Source organism: Papio anubis, chromosome 13 (genome assembly GCF_008728515.1).
Source record: "Papio anubis isolate 15944 chromosome 13, Panubis1.0, whole genome shotgun sequence".
Lineage (NCBI taxonomy): Eukaryota > Metazoa > Chordata > Mammalia > Primates > Cercopithecidae > Papio > Papio anubis.
Genome location: NC_044988.1, coordinates 36,247,424 through 36,273,194, shown reverse-complemented (window position 1 = coordinate 36,273,194; position 25,771 = coordinate 36,247,424). Strand labels below are relative to the sequence as shown.

The 25,771-nt window shown below is 42.4% G+C and overlaps 1 long non-coding RNA gene across 1 annotated transcript; it reads right to left on the bottom strand.

The window, feature by feature from the left end:
* Positions 1-5,694: 5,694 nt before the first annotated feature.
* On the bottom strand, positions 5,695-25,771 carry LOC116270015. Its single transcript, XR_004177867.1, has 2 exons — positions 23,661-25,771; positions 5,695-6,933 (listed from the first exon to the last, which is right to left on the bottom strand). It is a non-coding gene; the product is annotated as an uncharacterized LOC116270015 (long non-coding RNA).

Genomic DNA, 25,771 nt, shown 5'->3' with positions numbered 1-25,771 from the left:
TTTCACATGTCCAAATTCTCAGGATGACAGAAGGGTCTAACATGCATTTCTTCTGTAAGGCTGGGATCCATCATGGAAAGGAATCTTTTGGACCCACTGCAGCCAGAGAATGAAGAGGTTCCGCTGGAAATCCATCTCCCTGGGGGTCATTTGGAGACCAGCATGATACTATCTTATTTGAAGACCATGCTGGTCTCCAAATGTGTGGCCTCGCTGCTATGTTCAGAGAATAGGGTAGGCAGCTAGCAGAACCTGTCTTTCTAGAAGCCCTGCTCCAAGGCCTTTTATCTAGAAATTTCCCCCAGACTGTTCAAGGTGCTCCCCAGGTATAAGCTCTAAAGAACTGGAGAAAAGATTGCCTTTTCCTTACAGTTTTCTAAAGATGAGCTTTAAAGGAAGTGCTTCATTCTTTATTAGAATCAAACCTCAAAAGCCAAAGGTTCATGTTCATAGCAGCTAAATGCAATTCCTGTCCCTGAATCCTGTACTGGATGGGAGAAAAAAATGCTACAAAGGACATCCATGGGAATGTGGTTGGTAGAACAGATAAAAGTATTGTATCAATATTAACTTTACTAAATTTGAAAACTATACTTGGTTATGAAAGAAAATATCCCAATTGTTAAAAAACCTGTACATATACATGAAGTATTTATACATACAGGCTTTGAGGTATGTAACTTAGCTTTAAATGATTGAAAACATTACATATAATAAATATGAAATAAAATATAAATTTTTTATATATAAGAAAAGAATGAGCACAAATGATAAAGCAAAAAGCATAAAATGTTAGCAATAGGTGAATCTGGTAAAGAGTATATTATATTTTTGGTACTATCTTATTCTTATAATTTTTTTATGTTTAAAATTATTTCTAAATAAAACATTTAGGGCCAGATATGGTGGCTGATGCCTTTAATCCCAGCACTTTGGGAGATCAAGGCAGGAGGATGGCTTGAGACCAAGAGTGTGAGGCTAGCCTGGGAAACATAATGAGATCTTGTCTCTACAAAAAACATAAAAAGGGAATGTTAGACCTAAAACCATAAAAACCCTAGAAGAAAACCTAGGTAATACCATTCAGGACATAGGCATGGGCAAAGACTTCATGTCTAAAACACCAAAAGCAATGGCAACAAAAGCCAAAATTGACAAATGGGATCTGATTAAATTAAAGAGTTTCTGCACAGCAAAAGAAACTACCATCAGAGTGAACAGGCAACCTACAGAATGGGAGAAAATTTTTGCAATCTACTCATCTGACAAAGGGCTAATATCCAGAGCCTACAAAGAACTCAATCAAATTTACAAGAAAAAAACAAACAACCCCATCAAAAAGTAGGCAAAGGATATGAGCAGACACTTCTCAAAAGAAGACATTCATACAGCCAACAGACACATGAAAAAATGCTCATCATCACTCGCCATCGGAGAAATGCAAATCAAAACCACAATGAGATACCATCGCACACCAGTTAGAATGGCGATCATTAAAAAGTCAGGAAACAACAGGTGCTGGAGAGGATGTGGAGAAATAGGAACACTTTTACACTGTTGGTGGGACTGTAAACTAGTTCAACCATTGTGGAAAACAGTATGGCGATTCCTCAAGGATCTAGAACTAGAAATACCATTTGACCCAGCCATCCTATTACTGGGTATATACCCAAAGGATTATAAATCGTGCTGCTATAAAGACACATGCACACATATATTTATTGCGGCACTATTCACAATAGCAAAGACTTGGAACCAACCCAAATGTCCATCAGTGACAGACTGGATTAAGAAATTGTGGCACATATACACCATGGAATCCTATGCAGCCATAAAAAAGGATGAGTTCATGTCTTTGTAGGGACATGGATGCAGCTGGAAACCATCATTCTCAGCAAACTATCGCAAGAACAGAAAACCAGACACCGCATGTTCTCACTCATAGGTGGGAATTGAACAATGAGATCACTTGGACACAGGAAGGGGAATATCACACACTGGGTCCTATTGTGGGGAGGGGGTTGGGGAGAGGGATAGCATTAGGAGATATACTTAACGTAAATGACGAGTTAATGGGTGCAGCACACCAACATGGCACATGTATACATATGTAACAAACCTGCACGTTGTGCACATATACCCTAGAACTTAAAGTATAATAATAAAAATAATAATAAAACATAAAAAGGGATGAGAGAATGGCTTGAGCCCAGGAGGTTGAGGCTGCAATGAGCCATGATCATGCCACTGCACTCCTGCCGGGGCAACAGAAGTGAAACCCTGTCTCAAAAAATAAAATGTTTATAATAAATATTTGAAGCCCATTAGCACAGGTAAAATCAAGCTGGACCCTATAAACATAACCAGGCTAGGACAAGGCTGGTGATAAAAAGGGGAAATAAATCTTCCATCACAGCAGAAGATGGCAAACTTTTGTCTGTAAAGGGCCAGATAATAAATATTTTAGGTTTTGTGGGCCAGAAAGGCTCTGTCACAACTACTTGACTGCCACCATATTGCTGAAGCAGCCTTGCGGATTATGTAAGTGAATGGGCATGACCATGTTCCGATATAACTTTATTTATAAAAACAAGCCCAAAGGCTGTAGTTTGCCAACCTCTGACTTCAATAATTGGGATCCTATTTGCCCCCATTCATTTGGGTCCCTTAGAGGGACATTCTCGCTACCTGGCTCCCTGTGGCAGGCTCTATCTTTAACCCGTGCCACTCTGGAGCACCCTTGCCACTGTCTTCACAGTGACTGACAGCAGGGATAGGGGAAGTCACAAAGTGAAGCCCTCTCACCCCGTGGGTGCCCACAGTATATCTATGAGAACACAGATGACAATTTTCACATTCACGCAAGAAACAGACCAGAATGTCATTTCAAATGTCAGTCTAGACATGAAGGGGGAAAGTCACTCCTCTACATGCACACAGGAAAACCTGCTCCTCAGAAATCGCAGTCTCAAAGAGTGAATGTTTTGCTTCATTTAAAGAAAAGAAAAAGAGGCTGGGTACAGTGATTCACACCTGTAATCACAGCACTTTGGGAGACTGAGGCAGGTGGATTACTTGAGATCAAGAGTTTAAGACCAGCCTGACCAACATGGTGACACCCACCCCATCTCTACTAAAAATACAAAAGCTAGCCAGGGGTGGTGGTGCACGCCTGTAGTCCCAGCTACTCAGGAGGCTGAGGCAGGAGAATCACTTGAACCTGGGAGGCGGAAGTTGCAGTGAGCTGAGTTCACACCATTGCACTCCAGCCTGGGAGACAGAACAAAACCCTGTCTCACAGAAAAAAAAAGAAAGAAAAAAAAAAAAGCAAAAGGTCCTAGTTGGGTTCATTGTCCTATCTGAAAATGGATACATCAAGACAGGGACAGTACAAGAAACAAGGAGAGAGGGGTAGGGATGGAGTGTGGAAAAGGGAAAGGAGGAGAAGAGAGAGAAAAATTCAGAGGGAACCCTTAGAATTTCTTTGCTGCTGCAACCTTTGTCGCTGGCTGTTACCCTCCCTATCCCCCAGCTGGTCCCCTTGGTTCTCTTGCAGTCATTTGGCTTCTACCCTTATCACACTTACTGTGTGTGCTCACTCACTGTCTCAACACATTTACTGTGCTGTGCTATAGATTCCTGTGGAGAAGTCAACACACCTTCCAACCACAAGCTGTTGGAAGTCCCCAGAGAGGGACATAGACTTGAAGGAGCTCAGCCAAATCCCACTGCTAACACAGAGCCCACCACTCACCCCAGCTCTGTGTGAGGGTATGTCCTGTCCCAGGGTGCTTCTTCAGGCTAATGGTGCCTGCCCAGAGCCCCAGGACTGCTTCTATAGAAGCCATTTGATTTGGAAGGTAATGGAGCCCTAGGCAATGCAAAAAACAAACAAGCAAAAAGATGGGAGCATTAGTGTGACTGACTCCACAGGCGAGAGGAAGAAAAGCGGAAGGAGGAAGGCAGAAGTGTGACACTTGGCAGCTGTCTCCAGCCTTGTCCCCTCACTCTTTCTTACCTTTGTCCTTTGAAGTCTACCACATAGAATTAGCAGAGTACCTACTGTGGGCTTGGCAGATACAGTGGTGAATGGAACAGATGCAGCCCTACCTCCTGGTGCTTACATCTGGTGTGGGATCCCAACAGTAAACAGGCAATCGCATTAGAGCAAGTAGAGTTCTCAAGCTGGGAGTGCATCAGAATCCTCTAGAGGGCTTGTTAAAGCACAGATTTCTTGCGTGCCCCCGCAACAGTTTCTGATTCAGAGGATGTGGATGGAGCCAAAGAATCTGCATTTCTATCAAATGTCCAGGTAGGTGATACTGATGCTGCTGGAGGACAAGACTTTGAGAGCTGCCACACTCTAGCGTGGTTAGTGTTCTGAAGGTGGAAGTATGGGACCCAGTGGGAGCCGGTAAAGGGGCATCCCATCCAGACTTAAGGCCTGACTTAAGCCAGTATACTTTGAGTGCATCTCAAATCTTCTGCCAGGACTCTCATGTTCTTTCTGCAGGATGTGAATCTGGAAGGATAGCACCTTGGTAGCTGCTGGCAGCCACTTTCCAACCTGAGGAGAGAAGCTGATTGGGAATGCACTTAACAGGAGAACGTGAGTCTGAAGATGAGAAAAAACAGAAGTCAATACATTCCTGCACCCGGCTGCTCCTGAAGCCAATCTGCCTCTGGATTTTCAATTATATAAGCCATAAATTCCCCTTCAGCTTAAACAAGTTTGGAAAGTCTTCCAATAACTGCAACAAATAATATTCTGACTGATATTCGCCCACTTGCCAAAGAGCCTGAAATTCCACCATTAGTGACCCAGCCCTTCGCATTTCTACCTCCTCACACATTCATCTAAGGCAGGGGTCAGCACACTACAGTCTTTGGGCCAAGTCTGAACCACCACCTGTTTTTACAACGTGTTATTGAAACAGCCACATTCCCCCACTTACATACTGTCTATGGCTGCTTTTGTGCAAAAATGATACAACTGAACAGTTTGGATGGAGACTGTAGGTCTACAAAGCCTGAAAGATTTACTATCCAGCCCTTTACAGACAGGCAATATTTGTGCATGCCTGGTCTGAGAAGTCCTTCTGAAGTCCTATTCAATGCAGTACTTTTTTGTTGTTGTTGCCCAGGCTGGAGTACAGTGGCGTGATATCGGCTCATTGCAACCTCCACCTCCCAGGTTCAGGTGATTTTCGTGCCTCAGCCTCCCAAGTAGCTGGGATTACAGGCACACACTACCACACCTGGCTAATTTTTGTATTTTTTAGTAGAAACAGGGTTTCACCATGTTGGCCCTGCTGGTCTCAAACTTCTGACCTCAGGTGATCCACCCGCCTCGGCCTCCCAAAGTGTTGGGATTACAGGCGTGAGCCACCGCATCCTGTCCAATGCAGTACTTTAGATTTATCCTGCCTGTTGTAATTTAGCCCCTCTTGTCTCACATTCTGAAGAAGGCCTGGAGGACAATAAAATGTGAACAAAATTGGTTCCTGAGAGTGACTGGAAACCTCATTAAAAATGAGGGCCCAACCTCAGTTGTGGGCTAACTCAACAGCTGTCCTTCCTTTCAAGTTTCTTAGAAAACTAAATGTACTTTTACTATATGACCAGCAATCATGCTCCTTGGTGTTTACTCGAGGGAGTTAAAAACTCATATTCACACAAAAACCTGCGCATAGATGTTTATAGCCGCTTTATTCATAATTGCCAACACTTGAAAGCAACCAAGATGTCCTTCAGTAGGTGAGTAGATAAATGAACTGTGGTGCATCCAGACAATGGAATATTATTTGGTACTAAAAAGAAATAAGCTATCAAGCCATGAAATACATGGAAGAACCTTAGATGCATATTAATGAATGAAAGAAGCCAATCTGAAAAGGCTACATACTGTATGATTTCATATGTATGACATTTTGGAAACGGCAAAACTATGGAGACAGTAAAAAGATCAGTGATTGCCATAGGGTTAAGGGGGAGGGAGGGACAAACAGAACACAGAGAACTTTCAGGGCAGTGAGACTACTCTGTATGTTACTGTAATGATGGACACGTCATTATACTTTTATACAAACCCAAAGAATTTAGATGTACCAAAAGTAAACGCTAATGCAAAGTATGGACTTTAGGTGATCATGATGTGTCAATAAAGGTTCATCAACTGGAACAAACATACCCCTGAGGTGAGGGATGTGGATAATTGAGGACGCTATGCATGTGTTGGGGCAGAGGGTATATGGAAAACCTCTGTATCTTCCATTCAATTTTACTATGAACGTGAAACTACTCTAAAAATAAAGTTTATTAAAAAGAAAAAGAAGAAGGTATGGCAGCCAATGATGTGGTGATGACAATCCGCAGCCTGCCTACCTCCTGTGCCTCAGTGCTTGGGTCTGGATGTTCATCCTCCCTGCCCGGGGCTGGGCTATGTACCAGACATCTCCCTTCACCCTCACCCTGGGGGTTCACTCCACCTCTGTCTGTGCTAACCTCCCATTTTCTTATCCCTGTATAATTTATATAATAGAACCCTTTAGAAGTATCTCTGCTTATTTACATACTAATCATTCTCAGAAGCTCAATATTATAAAGCAGAGCTGAGTGACCCACTTTCTCACCCTAAAAGAAAATCAGAATTCAAGAACCCAGCATTTCCAGTTGTTTCTTCTTAGAGAGAGGACTGCTGATTGGAGGTGCTTCCAGTTGTTTCTTCTTAGAGAGAGGAGTGCTGATTGGAGGTGCTTCCAGTTGTTTCTTCTTAGAGAGAGGACTGCTGATTGTGTTTTGATGACACACATCCTCCAGTAGCTTCCCAAAAACTTGTGTGTTGTTCTGAGCCTTTTGAGGGCTCTGTGGTTTAGATCAGGATATTCTTGGCTTTCTCCATTTCAGGATTAAGATTCAGGTCTCTTGCATCTGCTAAAGTAAGTTAACAGTCATTCTACTTTTCAGCTTCCAAAATGTATTGCCATTGTCTTTTTGCCTTTTCTTCCCATCCTTATGGATTTCTGTCTTTTAAAAAAGATAATTTCTTTGCTATAACTTTAGTAGGATTTTAAGAGGGAGGGGAGTTATATGGGTGTCAAATCCATCATCATTACCATCCTATAGCCTTTTTTTACACCAATTTTCTGATTTAGCATATAAAACTAGTACTTAACCCCTAAAGCTATGAATTAAATTTATAAGTTTAGCAAATCTTAATATTTTTACACGCTCCAATACTATTTATAAACTGACTTCAACTTAAATAACAAGTTTAAATAATTACTGAAGTGTGCATATGAAATTAAAATTACTACACCAGCCTTTATTCTAACAGGCTAAAATTATTTTATGTTTTAGAAATGATAAAATATTAAACATGTACAGATTCCTTAATGCAAAAACATAAATAATTTATATTTGGTTTTCTTAAAAAATTCTACTCAATTCTAAATCTGAGGTGAAAGATGCTAATTTATATAATCCCAAACAATTTTGGGATATCTTCCCAAATATTTTTGTGTTTACCATCCCCTCTTGCAATGATTTATTAACTACCAAAGAGACTCCTTGTGGGATGATGACAGAATTTTTGTCACAACACGGATGGAACACGTGAATCCCCATGTGTCTACAGTAGGGACTGTTTCAGAATTCTTTCATCTCTCCAGGCAAATTAGCCATACTTACCTACACTACTATATTAATTGATTGGATTTTACATTTTTTTGGCTTTCAAAGGATATAAATTGTTTTTATGTGTACTCTTGAAAACCTTTGAACTGTAGGGACTCTTACAATCTTTTTATCTACTCCCTATTAAAGCTAAGCCTCTTCCATGTAATAAAATGACTTTCAATTACCCTCTTGATCTTCTTGGTTGCAACTTCTAGGTTTATTCTACGGACATAATTAAAGGCAAAAACTAGAGGAGCTAAGGCAAAAATCAAGATGCAATATAAAGCAAAGGGTCTGAAGAAATTCGATCTCTGTTGCATCCTTTCACACGTAATCCCCAGGGGCTCTATTACCAAATGTAAAATGTACTTGACCAGGCTGTGAATCCACTGGGGCTTCACCCTGGAGGAACATGGGAGCACACAAGGGGAGAAGAATGTACCTGTCTTAATTGTACAGCTGTGGCTCAATATATACTAAATGTGTTCATGGAGCCAAACAGAGGGAAAATGGAAACTACTTCTCATGTCATCGTCATGTGGGCCTTAAAGAAGCCCAGTGGAAAATAGCTTTATGGATGGTTGGAGACGAGCAAGCTTGCCAAGACTGATTGTCAATAGTAAGAATGTGCTGGTGATGTCTGCTGGAAGATTGAGACCCCACAGTGACACTGACACTACTTATTTTATGTACTATGGGGAAAAAAAAAAGAGCTTGGAAAACTAGCTTCAGTTGCTGTACTGTGAGTCAGTTTATGGAGTTGCTCGAAGTTATGACTATGAAACAATCAAATCCAGAAGAAGTTCTACCAGGGAAACTAATCTTCAGTAATACCATTTGCTTCTATCTGTGTCTGCTCTTCTTCCAAGCTTCCAGTAACTGCCTCAACACCTTTAATATGTATGTCTTCTCCATATCATGCTTTTTACTTTCTCACAATTTTGGTTTATCCCAACCACAGAGCCCTCTTGTTTTAGGAGATACATACTTTCAGCCTTAGATCATCTCCATTTCAAATTCCTGAAGACACAAACATCACTGCCCTGCTCTTTTCAGTTGGGGCAGAGTTTCTTTTATACAACACCACCTCATGGGCCAATGTTTCCACTGCCCTTGGATCAGGTCCCCACTCCTGGTCCTACCAGCTGTTGCGGGGTGGGAGCATTAATGCTGGGTTGAAACCTGGTGCTAAGGTCAGGGAAATTTCTTTTAGAAAAGGCATAGATATGATAGACACCATGATGGACATTTCTGGTACATATGGCTTGGAGGCTAAAGACAGGCAAGCTCATTTCTTTGATCCTCTTGCCTTTTCTTCAGGAAGAGAATTCAAAAAGCTAAGGGACAGAATGCCTGAGAGTCCCTATAGGTGAACCAGAAACAAATACTTCTTTATCTGCCTTTAATTATTCCTAAGGAGAGACATTTGGGGTTCAAAGTTTGGGAAGAATAATCTTTTGGGTTTGAAGACTCTTGACTAACGAAAGACCTTTGGCCATTGACCATCTTTTTCCTTCTTTTTGCTGCTCTCATGTTGGAGTGCTAGGAATGTTTTCTGTTTGGAATGCCTCTGGAAATCCTACAGGAATAAGGATAGACCAGAGCATGGGGGAAGGGAGCTGCCTGCTTGAGGCTTGCTCCAGTTTCATTTATCTGTTTACTTACTTATTTACTTATTTTTTAGAGACAGGTCTTCTCTGTTGTTCAGGCTGGAGTGCAGTAGTGCAATCACAGCTCACTGCAGCCTCCAACTCCTGGGCTCCAGTGATCCTCCCACCTCAGCCTCCCAAGAAGCTAGGAATACAGGCACATGTCACCACACACAACTAATTTTTGTATTTTTTATGGAGATGGGGGTCTGTTGCTTAGGCTGGCCTAGAACCCTGGGCTCAAGCAGTCCTCCCACCTCAGCCTCCCAATGCACTGGGATTACATGCATGAGCCACTGTGCCCAACCATTGTTCTAGTTTTAAACAAGAGAGGGGAAGTAGGACCTTCAGATTTCACTCTAAATTAATATTACTGAGCCTTCCATGGTAAGGAGGTAGCAGGATTCAAGCCAGAAGTATTGCCAGGATTGATAATTGAGCCATTTTGGCTGAGACATTCCTTGGTGGGCTCTCTGGGAAGCCAGCAGGTGAGCAATGAAGTACATCATTGTGATGGACATGAACATAACTTCTGACCAAGATAAATGTCACCATAAATCTATGACTAGCCAATCTGTCCTCTGCTGTTTGAGCTAAAGGATGGCATGATGAGATTGGAGCCTCATCCTGTTCCACTGCTCCCAGGTCTCTGGCCCAAGGTAAGGATGTTCTCCTGGCTCTGGGCACTTGGCCCAGGTGGGCATATTGGGCTTCTGACAGGCTCCCTTCAGCTTTTCTTCCTTCCAGCAGACCCAAAAGATCCAGTTTCATTTGCCCCCGGTGGCCCCAGTCATTCTTTTACCTGGGTTTTCTCCATTTCCAGACCCAGTGAAAAGTAAAGAACAGGATACCTCCCTCCTCTTCCTACCCATCCAACCACAATCCACAAGCAAACATATAGGGATTCAGGTGTCTTCAAGATCTTAGATTGTATTAATGATGGGGTCTCCCTTGAGGTGTGATGGTTTCTCCTTCACTAACTCACTACCCTGCACTGTCCTGGGCATTGGGCCAGCCTAGCAATTCCCTTCTCCATCAGGGACGGATATCGGGGGATGAACATGAGGTTCATCCTCAAGGCTTGGGGGCCTTTATTTACGTGTAGTGATAATAAAAATAAAATAACAAAATATAAATAATAAAAATATAATAAGTAAAAGGAGAAGAGGTAGTACTATTTACTGAAGGCTGGCTCTCAGACAGATGCCATGCCAAACTTTGACATACATATTTATTTAAGCCTCACAACAGCCCAGTGAACTAGATAGAATCTCCATTTTAAAGAGAGACAGAGATGGTAACAAGTTTGCCCAAGGTTACACAATGAGTAGAGCCAGAATTCAATCTCAGGTTTATCTGATTCCAAAATACTTTTGTCTCTGTGAAAATAATATATTCATTTTATTAAAATATCCATGCCTAAAGGAAAGAATAAAGAAGACCGCGAAGAATCACATGTAATTCCATTGCTCAGATACAATCACCATCAACATTTGGGTATTTCTTTTTAGACCTTTTCCCTCTATGCATCCACGTAGAAATACACATACACCAAGCACATATTCATTCATATGTCAAATAATTTTTGAATATATACTATGTTGTGGGTACTGCTCTACAGGCTGGACTACTCCAAGTCCTGACCTTGAAGAGCTTACGTTCTAGTGGGGGAGTCAGAAAATAAGCAAATAGGCCAGGCTGGGCACGGGGGCTTATGCCTGTAATCCCAGCACTTTGGGAGGTCGAGGTGGGAGGATCACTTGAGGTTAGAAATTCAAGACCAGCCTGACCAACATGGCAAAACCCCGTCTCTTCTAAAAATACAAAAATTAGCCGGTCATGGTGGTGGGTGCATGTAGTCCCAGCTACCTGGGAGGCTGAGGTGGGAGAATCACTTGAACCCAGGAGGCAGAGGCTGCAGTGAGCTGTGATTGTGCCACTGCACTACAGCTTGGGTGACAGAGCAAGACTGTCTCAAAAAAAAAAAAAGACAGACAGACAGAAAGAAAGGAAGAAAGAAGGAAAGGAAGGAAGGAAGGAAGGAAGGAAGGAGGGAAGGAAGGAAGGAAGGAAGGAAGGAAGGAAGGAAGGAAGGAAGGAAGGAAGGAAGGAAGGAAGGAAGGAAGGAAGAAAGAAAATAAATAAGCAAATAACCAAACAAATTTGTATTATAATGTATGTTATCAGGTCTGGCTACACAGTTGTGCACTGAAGAACTCCAGGGGGAGCCAATCACACTGCAGTTAAAGTGAATGACATCCCCAGGAATTGGGCAGTGCACAACCTATGCCGCACATAATGGGTAATTATATGAGACATAAAGCAGAATAAGGATAAATATTATTTTATGAATAGGAGATTGGAAAATACCTCTTTGATTAGGGAATATTCGAGAGTTATCTTAAGAAAGTGAGAGAGCAAACTCAGAGGAATCTGAGAGAAGAGACTTTGAAGTGGGGACATAGCAAATGCAAAAACCCTAAGGCAAGGATGTTCCGGGCATGATTGGAGAACAGCAAAGGGGCTGGTGGGGGTTGAGGGCAGTGAGTGAGAGGAAAAGGGTGGGATCAGAGAGGTAGTGGGGGCCAGATCATAGGGCCTCGTGGACATGGTAAAAACTTTGGAATTTATTTTGTGTGTTGGAAGTCACTGGTGAGTTGTAAGCAGAGATGAACGTCTTCAGGATGAGTCTGGCTGCTGTCTAGAGAACACAGTGGGGAGTTAGAGAGGCCAGGTAGAATCAGAGAGTGATACTGGTAGCTTAGACTAGGCTGAAAGCTGTGGAGTGATAAGAAGTAGGAAATGTTCTAGGGTGTTGCTAACAGCAGATCTCAGGTAGTATCAGCAAAACTGCCAATGCATCACTGTAGGATGTGAGAGAAACAGGGAAGTCGGAGTGACCCACGTGGACAGGGGGATGTCATGAGGCTTGGAGCACAGAAGGGGCACGTCTGGGAAAACAATAAATTCCATTTGGGGAACTTAAGTGTGAGATGCCTGTTAAGCAGCCAAGCAGAGATGTGTTGAGACTGGAGATAGTGTTTTGGAATTTGCACTGTATAGGTGTTTAAATCCATGGGCCAGATGAGATCTCCTACAGAGAGTATAAAAAAGAGAAGAGGTCTGACGACTGAGTCCTGGAGCAAAGCTACATGAAAAAGTAAGGGAAACGAGGAGAATCCGGCAAAATCATCTAAGAAAGGACAGCCAAAGAAGCAAGAGGAAAAGCAGGAGGGTTTGATGTCCCGTAAGCCAAACAAAGGAAGGGTTATAAGCGGGAGAGAATGATTAGCTACAACAAAGTCTGCTGGAAGATTAAGTACGAGGGGTGGAAACTGACCATCTAACGGGCGATGTTGACCCAAGTTTGGCATTGATGACTTCACAAGAGCAGTTTGAATGGAATAGTAGGAAGAAAAACACAATCGAAGTAAGTTTAGGAGAAAATGTACAGGAAAGAAATAGAGGCAAAAATAAATATTTCCAAAAGTTTTGCTGTGAAGGGAAGAAAAGGTGACATGGTAACTTGTAGGAGATGGGAGTCAAGGGAATTTTCATACTTCATTTTAGTTTTTTGAACGAGTCATATTATGACAAGTTTTTAAGGTGGTGGTAACTATCCAGAAGAGAAGGGGGATGTGACTATGATGGGTCCATGCCCTAAGAGGAGGCGGAATGAGTAGAGTCTTGTATACAAGTTGAGCAGTATGTCTTTGCTAGAATAATAGTCACTTATTAATTATAATAAAAGGGAACATATAAATATGTGTAACGGGCATATACTATATATATTACCTTAATGTCTACTTTTTAATTGGCTATCTTATGATAATGTTACTTCATAAATAAAATTAGATCAATATCACATGGTCTCACAGTATTTCAGAGCATGCGTCTTCCATAATTTATTTAATCAATTTCCTCTTATGGGACATTTTGGTTGTTTTTTGTTGTTCACTGGTACAGAGAGTGAAAAGCCAGGCTCTTGGACTCTAGTACCCTGACTCTGTGCTTCTTGCAGAAGTCATCCTGAGCTAGTGATGTGGGGCTGCCCCTGTCCAAGCTTAATCCCCCCTCTAAGGTTGGAACCCTGCTCTACACTCAAGACGCAGAGCACAGACGGGAAGAATCACTTGATCCCCTGCTAATCATGCCACTTGTTCCAACCTCAGCCTCTACCAGCCAGAGGGATGTGCCCACTCTGTGCTGAGTAGGGCATAGGAGAGTTGAAATAGACACTGCTTCTTCCTGCTTTGCAACTCAAAAGAGCTAAAAAAAAAAAATCTGTAAATTGCCATGGGGCCATAGTCTCTAGCCTTGGAGTTTGAGAATGTTCTAGATCTAATTATATTAAATGTTTTCTTTTAAGAAACATTTTTAGAGATAGAAAAACTGAAAGCACAAAAAACCAAATAGCATGCTCTAAATTTCCCAGCAAAAAATAAAATTAAAAAAAAAAGCTGAGAATCCCACTCAGATCTGTCTAACACTAAAGCACTCTTTCCTCCCCACTTTCCACTGCGCTCCGTGTTTCACAAAGCCCTGCTCTCCCTCACTTCACAGCCTTCCCAGGCTTTCCAAGCAGAGCAAGGCAACCCCCTCCTGGGAACAGAGTCCACCCTGAGCCAAGGCCTCAGGGCTTCTTAGAGTCCAGGGTAGGCCCTTCCAGCTTTATCTCCAATGTCTCCTTCCTATACTCTGTGAAGCCACAAAGGCCACTTCCTAGTCACAGTCCCAGTGTATCCTGCAATCTCCTGCTCCTTTCCTTTCCTTCTGCCCTTTCTATGTCCAATGCCCTTCCTTAGCTATAAATTTTGTTCTACTCACTCTTCAAGTTCTGGCTTATATGCCACCTCCTCCGGGAAGATTCACCCAGTGTTATTGGGCTTGCCCACCTCAAAACTCCTACAGCAGTTTATCTGTCCCTGTCTCATGAGCCTTAACACTTACTATCTTGTTTGGAGGTCATTTTCATATATATCACATATTTTCTCCCCTAACTTCATCAGACTAGAAGCTACTTGAGGGAAGAGATTATGTCTAAATTATCTAAGTAATTCCTCCTGTACTGGCCCAGTACCTGGCATAAAGTAGGCCCTTGTTATACGTTTGAAGGATGGATAAATGGATGGATGGATAGATGGATGGATGGATAGATGCATGGATGGATGCATGGATGGATGGATGCATGGACGCATGGATGGATTTCCTACCTATTCCTGGCTTGATAACTTTTTTGGGTGAGTTTATTTTGTTTTATTTAAATTTTAGAACCTGTCCTTACTGACATGGTTATGTAGAGCTGTCCCTAGTGCCTCAAAATTCCCTAATACATATCTTTCTTCCATTCCTGTTGTTGTTAGTTGCCTAGAAGCTCCAACCCTTCTCCATCTCATCTGTTTAAATATATTACTCTAGGTTTTTCATAATTACCTCGCTCAAATATTCCTAGCTGAAAAGTAAAGTAATAGGCACTTATAATATAGTCTTGCCAGGAGCATCTGCATTTTAATAGGATAAAATAGGCAAAAAGTACAGGTTTCTAGTAAAGGTATTTTACACACCATGATAGGAGGTGGACAGAAACCTGCCTAATTGCCTATTCTCTGACTGGTAAGGGTGGTCCTGTGGCCAGGCTTCCTGTAAATCAGAGAGTGATACTGGTAGCTTAGGAATTAACACAAGGAGTCCACATCATTTCCTTTCACCCCTACCTTGACCCAGGAATTGAGAGCAGAACATCTCATGGTTATTGTCTCAAATGATGGACACTTTTGGCCATGCTAGACACTTTAGCAGGCACTTACTTGGGGGCTGCAGAAGTCACAGTGCCCAAGAGTAGCTCTTCTCCATGGTTAAAGTGTACTAGCAAATCTGCAAGCTAGAGACCCTGGGCCAAGGGGGAGGGAGAAGGAAATGCACTAGTAAGGCCTAGCCCATGCTCTAGATGTCTGAAAGCCAAGAGCAGGGATAGAGGCGCTTTCCACAGATGCACCAGGAGGCAGGAAGCCACCAATCTGCCCTTCTGGGCCCTCTCCCCAGGAGCAGGACATCAAGGGCATGTAGGAGAGTTCCCTGAGCTTAGGAAGGCCAAAGCAAGCAGGTTGGGAGATAGGAGTCACTACTACCCCAGCAGCTGAGCCCCAGTCTGTCTCCAGGGAAGTAGCCCCCTCTACCTAAGCCAGGCTGATCTTCCTAGCGTCCTACTCTGGAGATGTCTTGGTAGCAGTCAGGAAGCCAAGAAGAATCATTTGAGCACTTGCTCTGCACTGATCCCTGGGATCAGCAAGGCTATAAAAGAAGGACTCATTCATGGAGGAACCAAGGGGTAATGAACAGAAGTATGGGGCTTGGGACTGAACTCAGTTCCACCATTACCAGCTATGTAGCTTTGATCAAAACATCCACTTTTTACCAGGCTTCGCTTGGCATAAAATTATAATAAAATAGTACTTACTTAATTGATTGGGGAATAAGAAATGTAAGGCACCCAGCACAATGCCCGCACTTATAGTATGAGTTCAACTAATGTTAGCAGTTGTCAAGGAGATTCCAGTCTGGCTGGTCTGTACATTAGAAATGATATTCAAGCAATGGATAGGAGAGAGAAGTAGCATTCCTAACACACATATACCACCAGCACATCCCACTTTCAGATCCATAAACCTACCACTGCCAAGGAGAGCTGGCACCAGCCACTGGATGCCCTGCTGCTCTTCTGGCCTGGCATCCAAGACCCTCCAAAGCATGTTCTGGTCTTAACTTCAATCTTCATTTGTATCCACTTCCTTCAAACCCCTGACATTCTGGCCACACCCAATCACTGCCCCTACTCTTATTGTTCCTGTCCCTGAGTCCTTGTGGGCTAATTATGCTGACTATGCTGTCACCAGTGTCAATACCCTCTCGATCACTCAAACCTAAATTAAAAAGCCATTTTTGCCTGGGCGCAGTGGCTCACACCTATAATTCCAGCATTTTGGGAAGCCAAGGTGGGTAGATCACTTGAACTCCCAGCCTAGGCAACATAGTGAAAACCCGTCTCTACTAAAAATACAAAAATTACCCAGGCGTGGTGGTGCATGCCTGTAATCCCTGCTACTCGAGGGGCTGAGGCAGGAGAATCACTTGAACCTGGGAGGAGGAGGCTGCAGTGAGCTGAGATCACACCACTGCACTCCAACTTGGGCAACAGAGTGAGACTCTGTCTCAAAAATAAATAAAATTAAATTAAAATTAAAAATTTCTTTTTTAAAAAAGCCCTCTTCTCCAGGAAGTCTCCCTAACCTCCAAACTGGAATAAAACTTAACCTCCTCTTAGCTTCCACAACGCTTTTAAGGTTTGTGACTCTAGAATGGAATGCTCTGTATTTTCTCAAGTCCCTCTTTGAAGTGCAAGTAAATCAAAGGCATAAGGACTTTCTGCCAAGTTTAGAATGCTCTGGATGTAACAATACACTGAGAAGGGACACGGGGCACAATTAAGCCACCCTTGCTTATTATTCACCAAACCCAGAAGGCTCCAGCCACCATGCTCCATTCCCAAGACAGCAGCCTCATGCTGCCTTCAGCGGCTAGTTCTAAGGTACCTGTGGCTCTCCATCCCTTCTTAGTCCCTGGGGAAGTGGAGCTCTCTCTGTCTGAACCTTAGATCAATTGCTCTCCTGGCAGCCTTGAGACATTCCAGTTATTCTCATATTCATAGAATCTTCCTCTCAACTTTTCTGCTTTGTGTGGCTTTAAAACTGCTCCCAATATCTGCTTCATTTTGCTGTTCACACAAGTCTTCATGTTTCTCAGATTTTAAAAACATATTCTCTATCTTTGATATTAGCCAGACATCCTTGGGCACTTCTCTGATCATGCCCCCCATGCAGGCTACTGGCTCTCAACGTTAAACCCTGCAAAGCTCTCTGCCTTGGGCTTTCATCAAAGGAAACCACAGGAAACCCACCCTTATACTTGCTGTAGCAAAATCATTGAGGGCCCTGTCATCTACATCATCGAATGTCTGCTATAAAAGCCACCCATGTGAGACATTTCTTTGAGAATCTACTGCTTAGAAAAGCTCTTCCTTCTCCCCTGAGAAATGTTCCATAATTCTCTTCTGATCATGAGGATTATGTAACAGTTCATGCCCCAGTTTTGGTTTTTAGCTGCCAAGAACTTGGCAGCTAAAGAAGGCCTTATTAAAGAAACTTAGCTTATTGTTCAATTCTTATGCTTCTTCCTCTAGATTTCTAGATTTCTAGAACAATTCAGACTGTTCTGCTTGGGTCCTTTGATTATTCCTCCTAGGGGTATGGGTTCAACCTGCTGCCTCTGTCTGTCACTGGCGGGTCTATTAGTCATCCCAGGAGGATGGCACACACACAAAGCCTTCTCATCCTCTACACCTCCTTATTCCTAGACCTTTCTGTCTTGTGTTCTATTTTTCTGGAATGTAGCTTGGGAATTTAGGGAGTCCTAATATTTGAGATGGGAGTAAAAAGAAAGAATTGAAAAGTTAGTTCCCTTTTCCCCTTTTTAAAGAAAAACTGGTTTTATTTTTATCAAATATATACATGACCATAATGTAGACACAATTTTACACCTATTTTAGTTGATTCTTTTAGTGTTACTTTAAGTAATTTTCATAGAGATTATTTCTATTTATATTCAGCTCTTTCTTGGCTTTTCATTTTAAGAAGTACTCATTGACTTACCACTATGGAACATGAGGATGTAAATCCCATTTGCCACCATCACAATCACCAGCTCTCATCACCATCACACCACTTCTCACCTCCCCCTATTCTCAGTAAGTCATATAGAAACTTTGATTCAAGTAATATTTGTTTATGTTATTATGATTACATAAGTGCTATAGCTGAGCCATGTAGTATACTACAATTTCTTTTCCTTTCCAGCACAACATTTTGTCTTTCCTGAATTTAACATCTTTTAATATCTTCATTGTTTGTTTTTTCACTTGCTTGCTTTTATGTTCTGATCACTAATTTAACCTCAAGTCTGCCCTCCAGTTGTGGCTCTCTCTTCATACCTTCAAGGACAGTAAGTATTCTATTGCTTTCCTCTTCTAGATGAAATCTCTCCCAAAGCATTTTGACCTGTTTGAATATGGACTGGTTGATCTCCAAGTCCACTACACAGCAGCAGTAAAAAGCCCTACTAGCCAAAGGAGAAAACTGTTATCTGAACCTGGTAAGAGATGTATCTATGGGAAAGGGGTCACCCAGTGGGAGTCATGGTCCTACGTAGGATGCATCCTCTGCCAAACTGAAGTTCAGAAGGGATGAACATGAGCGATAAATACTACAACCTTAGTTTCTTCCTGCTGATCTCCTGCCCACATCTCTATTGGTCAAACCCATTTGTAAATCCACACGCAAGGGAGCTCAGATAATGTAGTCCATAGACATCAGTCTCCTGAAGCAAAGAGAAGGATAGAGACTAGAACTGAAGAAGCAAACTAAAAATAACTAGCAAATCATGTCTTTCTATTTTTGGTTTATTCGTTATTTCAGAATAGCACATTCACCGGTAACTTTCTGAGAAAGGGCACATGAGAGATAAATTACTTAAGTATTTATAAATGTAAAAAGTATCTTTCTGCCTTAAGCTAAATTGATAGTTTGCCTGGATATAGAATTCAAGGTTGGAAGTAATTTTGCCTCTATATGCAAATTCATCTTCTACATTTCATTGTGCCTTCTCTCACATTTCTATGTCATTGTGTTTTTATGCCTTTTAAATAATCATTTCACTATAATTTTAATGAAGCTTTAGGGTGGAGACAGAGGTAAATGGATGTATTTATTTCCATCTTCATCTGGGAGTCCAGTGATTGCTTCTCGAGGGTGCGATCAAACAAACGCATACAGTTTAAATAAACTTGTCTCACTCATGCACTTTTTTTTACATGGGGCAGAATCAAAGGAGACATTCACACCAGGTTAACTGTTTCATTGAATTCTTCACAAATCTATCAATAGAACACTAATAGGACGACTCTCCTTAGAGTTTTTTTAATAAAAGGATTACTCTCCTTAGAGTTTTATGTTATATATTTGAGTAATATTTTCAGTTCTCAAAGCACTTTTTCCTATTCATTTTCATTGGTCCTTGAAATGATTCTATGAAGTAGACAGGGTAGGCATTGCTATCCCACTTACAGATAAGAAACCTGAAGCTCAAAGAGGTTGACTCATTTATCCAACTTAGTGGCAGAGATAAGGTTCAAACCTAGGTCTTGAATGCCAAGGTTAGTGCCTTTCCTTCCATCCATGCTTTCTGCAAAGGCGATATTTATGTTTTTATAAACCACTCAGAATGGCAATCAAAGTGGTTTTGGATTCATTTTCCACAGAGTGCCCACATTGGCTCATGACAGTATTTGGACCATCTGTGGAAGATTAAAGAATCATAAGATCTCTGGACTCCAGAACACTTGGGCACAGGGTGGGGAACGTCACACACCAGGGCCTGTCGTGGGTGGGGGGAGGGGGCCAGGGATAGCATTAGGAGATATACCTAATGTAAATGACGAGTTAACAGGTGCAGCACACCAACATGGCACATGTATATATATGTAACAAACCTGCACATTGTGCACATGTAAAGTATAATAACAATAAAAAAATAGTTAAAAAAAAATCTCTGGATTCCAACTCTAAGAGATTCTGATTTATAAGGTCTGAAGTGCAAACCAAGAATATCTATTTTGTTTTAAGATTTTTTTGTTTTTTGAGATGGAGTTTTGCTCTTGTTGTCCAGGCTGGACTGCAATGGCACAATCTCGGCTCATTGCAACCTCTGCCTCCAAGGTTCAAGCAATTCTCCTGCCTCGGCCTCCCAAATAGCTGGGATTACAGGCATGCACCACTTAGCCCAGCTAATTTTGTATTTTTAGTAGAGACAGGGTTTCACCATATCGGTCAGGCTGATCTCGAACTCCTGACCTCAGGTGATCCACCTGCCTCGGCCTCCCAAATTGCTGGGATTGCAGGCGTGAGCCACCGCACCCGGCCAATGATATCTATTTTTAAATAGCTTTCTAGGTGATATTGGAATGTAGCTTGATTGAAAACTGCCCCCCTAAAAGGAGTGGAAGTGGTCTGGAGGGTCCCGTAGGCTTCAAGGCCGGGGTAAGTGAATGGCAGTTCCCAGAATGTAACCATTTAACCTTTCAGACAGCAGCCATCTCAGCCTGCCACAGTCTAAACTAACAACTTCATCTCTTCCACTCCTTCCCAATGACCTCATTGGACCTCACTTCTGCCCTCATTACCCAGCCCTGCCCACTCACACATTGGAGACTCTCTTGCCAGCTCCCCTGGCTGCTCCATTTTAGCTTGTAAGACTTCAGGGACTCAACTTCCTGAAAATACTAAAGTGAAACACTTCCTCCCTAATAACTTAGGACCTCTTATGGAACTTAGTTCTCTAAGGAGCCAGAGGGAAGAATAAGAAAGCACTCTGCTCAGTCTCTGATTGGTGGCCACAAAAATGTTATCCCAGGCTCTCAGGTGGTCTCCTAGCTGGGAAATACAAAATCCAAATACCTTTAGGTCAGAGATGGAGCACCTTGGCATCTAAATGCCAGTAACTATGTATGAAGCCCTCATGGTACACAGTGGAGGAAGCCAATTTTCTAGAACCTGAAGGTCCCTGAGCTGAAGAAGGTCAAAGAATGACAGAGAGAAAGAGAAGAGGGCTGAAAAACAAGAGTCTCAATGTTTTATTTACCAATGAGAGTATGAGAAGACTGAGCCTATTCAGAGAACCGATGGGAACAACCACCATAGTAACTTAGCAAGGGATACAGAAAACCTCCAGGAAAGAACTGTCCTAAGGCAGGGGCTGGTGCCTGAGCTTATACACAGTAACTCAGCCATTGGAGAAGAGGGATGATTTTGCATATTCTGTAATGTCCTTACCCTTGAACCCCAAGGTGTGCCCCAGTGATATGGTCTGGCTGTGTTCCTATCCAAATCTCATTTTGAATTCCCATGTGTTGTGGGAGGGACCTGGTGGGAGGTAATTGAATCATGGGGATGGGTCTTTCCCACACTGTTCTCATGATAGTGAATAAGTCTCATGAGATCTGATGGTTTCATCAGATAATTCATCAGAATAAGTCTCATGAGATATATGGAGGAGTTTTCCTGCACAAGCTCTCTCTGCCTGCTGCCATCCATGTAAGACGTGACTTGCTCCTCCTTGCCTTCCACCATGATTGTGAGGCTTCCCCAGTCATGTGGAACTGTAAGTCCATTAAACTTCTTTCTTTTGGAAATTGTCCAGTCTCAGGTATGACTCTATCATCAGTGTGAAAAAAAGACTAATACGCCCAGGGTACCTACCACTTCCAGAGTCCTCTTTTAAGGTGTCTCTTCCACATAAGTCACCTTGCTCTTAACACAAGACCCCAAGCCCCTAGCCCAGAAAATGGCCTGGAGTGGGAATGCAATCCAAGGGTAGTCAATGGAGGCTAAAGCAGAATGTGAGGTAGCTAGGAACAGGAAGTCTCAAACAGCCAGTGGTTGCTCATGCCTGTAATCCCAGCACTTTGGGAGGCTGAAGCGAGAATAGCCTGAGCTCAAGAGTTCGACACCAGCCTGGGCAACATAGCAAGACCTCATCTCTACTAAAAATAAAAAGTCAAAATTAGCTGAGCATGGTGGCATGCACCTGTAATCCCAGCTACTTGGGAGGCTGAGGCAGGTGGATCACTACAGTCTGCAGTGAGCCATGATCATACCACTGCACTCCAGCCTGGGCAACAGAGTAAGACCTTGTAAGAAAAAAAATTAAAAAAAAAAAAAAAAAAGAGGTCTCAAATAGAGGAGGCCAACTAAGCAAGCCAATCTGATTCCTAAAGAAATTAGTTTATTTAACAAATATTTATTGAGCACCATGTTTAGACATTTTAAAAATCTTATTTAATAAATGCTTCTACTGCATGTACTCTGTGCCAGACACTAATCTATGTGCTTTATAAATATTAATTCATTTAATTTTCATAACAGCTGTATAAGTTAAACTACTATTTTTATCTCTTTTTAAGGTAAAGAAAACTAAAGGTGCAGAGAGCCTAAGTAATTTGCCCCAAGGTGTATCAATTAATCAATTAATTATTGAGTAGTAAAGACACTCTTTTATGTATTTGAGATAGATCAATAAGCAAAAGAGACAAAACTCTATGCCCTCCTCATACTGATAATTTTTGGTTTGAATGTTTAAAGAGAGAGTCAGTTGAGTGGCACTGGGAGCAGAAGCTAAAAAAACCAAAACAAAAAACCAACTTGAAAGCTGACAGGGAGGCCATGTGGCAGCAAAGTGTTCGAAAGGAAGGTAAGGGAGGTGACTGCAGATGATAGAAAAGCTAAAGGCCAGTGAACTGAGGGTGAGGGCCCAGTAGGAGAAGCAAGTCACATGAAGACCTGCCTGTTGCCAGCAATGTCATGTTCATGAGGCCCAGATTCTTCCTAGAGCCCCTAAGGCCCAGGTATGCAGTTGAGTTTTTTATCCTCTTATTTCTACAATAAGACCACCAGTACTGAATATGAGTAATTTTTGTTCTTCATATTTTTAAGAGCCTCCAACATTCAGCCCTCTGGTGCCCGTTATAATCCCTTATGAAACTAAGGACTGCACAAAGCTAAACCCAAAAAGCCAGGATGCACAAAAAATCTCCTTGAAAGGTTAAAAGCATGAAATTGCACTGTTTTGGGACAAGCACGACCATGGAGAGAGGCACAAAGGTGGGATGACAATCACTCCTGCTTCAGAGAAGTGCAGGGCTGGCACAGGATAATGCCCTTGGGGATCAGCCTCAGTTAACCACCAACTCAACAGAAACAGTGGCGGAAGTCCTAGACCTGCAATTCTCCACTTCAACCAGCAGGCTGTGCAGCAGCACATCACTGCAACGTATGCATTTAACAATGGCCGTGTCACATTTGTTTCTGGGAGTAAGGTGGGGTAACTTCAGCATCATCAACAGGGCCGAGAAGAAAGGTCCTCTCCCTCCACATGGAGGGCAGCGACAGCTGAGAAAGCTGACATTTCTGAAGTAACATTGGGGAAGAAACAGAGCAAAATGGCAGTCACATGTGGAAACTGAGGATTTTATGAGCACATCTGAGACGCCCCATGGGAACTCTCAGAAACAATTTGGAAGCATTTAATAGGAGACTGGACATATTGCAATAGCATCTTGTAGTTAAAACAAAAATAATGGTTTGTTTTTTCCCTGAGAACCCATTTAAACCTTCAGGTTGATGTGATGTGGGTGAACATGAGTAATTCTTTGATTTTCCTTTGTCTCACCTCAGTTGATGCTGTGCTGCATGGGGAAGGCTGTGTTCTTTAAAGCTGAGCCAAATCACATTGATCCTCATTCTCACCTCTGCTGTGTCTCTGGAAGCCACATTCCAGAGCACTGAGTCAACTTGATGATAGTAGGGAACACTCTGCAGGAAGCTTCAGTAATTCCAGTGCAAGTCAGAAAGAGTATTTGGCAGGGGTTTGCTCATTGGAATGTGGTCCATTAGGCAGGGGAGTCAGCCATGGTCAGAAAGACCTTCAGAGCTGGAAACTTCCATAGGAATTGGCTTTCCCTCACCTCACAGACGAGGGAACTGATGAGATTTTGTGTGTCCACTGCAGGAATTTCACACAACCATACCTTCCTCCATATCAAGATTTACCAGCTCCTGCTACTCTCCCCAAGAAGAGGGCCAACCCTCCTAGTGCCCTAAGCAAATTGGCTTTCTCCTCTCATCCCTTTCCTTCACTGGTGTGTTCAGGACAATACTTGGGAAAGCTTATTTTTGACCAAAAATTCCAGCCTAACTTAATGAGCTGTATGGTCTTCAGTACAGCAAGGTCCCAAGAAGCTGCAAGATTGATGATGATGATGATGATGATGATGGTGATGATGAAGAACAGCAATAATGACAGTAGCAATATCCACTTTTTGAGCTGGGCACTATACTAAATACTTTATATACATTCCCTCACTGAATGTTCACCACTCTTCAGAAATGAGTATTATTCTCATAGTACCAATAGAGACACTGAGGTTCAAAAGTCAAGATATACACTCCAAGTTGCCAACTTAGTAAGTAGTAAAGGGAAGATTTGTACCCATATCTGCCTGACTCTGAAGCTCTTCTCTCCTCATCTCTTGTTAGATGAGATTCAATATCCACCTTCTCATTTCAGGAGGGAAAGGGAGATCAGGTGTTTGGGAGGCTGAACATACTGCACTAGAAGGCCATTTCTACCTTTGTTCTCTGTAACTGGTTCCCATTGACCAAGTCCATCTGCCTCCTACCTTCTCAGAGGTCCCAGGCATTTTCTACAGACTGGTAGGAAAACTGGGGAAGTCAAAAATCTTCTTAAATTAGGAAAATATTAGTTTATTCAGTGGGGAAAGAAAACCTAGGGGCAAAAAGAGCCTAGGGAGTCAGTCTTGAGGAAAATCAAGTCAACCACATTCACAATCCTATTCATTTTCTAACCCATTTAAATGGAATTCTAATTGCATAAAACAACTAATTTTGCTCATTAAGGTTCAATTAAATTCATCTGAAACTCAGGATAATGGCATTGTTGTTGAACAGCCATATTAAAGATGAAACATAATCTCTCTTGACTCCATTTCCTTTGACAAAATGAAGTTCAGCTGCTAATGAGCCCACAATACCAGGCTTCGTTTATAAAATGGCAACAAAGAGTGCCAGTTTTTGAACTGCAGTTTTTTTATTATCATCAACAGCCATTTCCTTTGTCACCAAAATACACAGAAATGATTACGAGGCCTTTTTTTCTCATTATGGCTTTGATTTTGGGGTAAAAATATGAAATGAATAGCTGCATAATCAGATCACAGTAAAATCACACATTGAAAGTCCATAGGGGGTGGCCTCAAAGCCTTGATGCAGGGCATTCCATGAGCTGAGCAGACATTTCAATTTCCAGCCTTTCAGGTCTCAGACAATCCCTCCCCTAGAGTCTAAATCTCTTTGTTTCAGAGCAAACAAGAAATGCTTCTCCCTACCTAGGTGGCCTGTATTTTTATAGCCTCAGGAAAGAACCTGTTTGCTCTCTGGAGTCAAGAAAGAGTCTGCCTAGTGTGAGTCTGCCTTGGCAGACAGCCTTGTCAGCCTCTGGCACACCTAGTCCCTTCTACGGGCAGCCACCAGGATGGCAGCAGACTGCCATGACCCGCCTCAGGGCCTTGCTGTGTTCACAGCTAACCTCACCTGGCAGAGCGCCTGTGCCTGTCAGCCGTACTGCCACTTTCTAGCCCAGAGATGTCAATCTAGTGCCCAAAGTTAAGGCAAATGCTAACGTTACCAGGGGGTCCTTGCTCCCAGAGCTCCCATGATGGTGGCGGGCCGCTCCAAGATGGTGGCAAGCCTCATGTTCTCCGA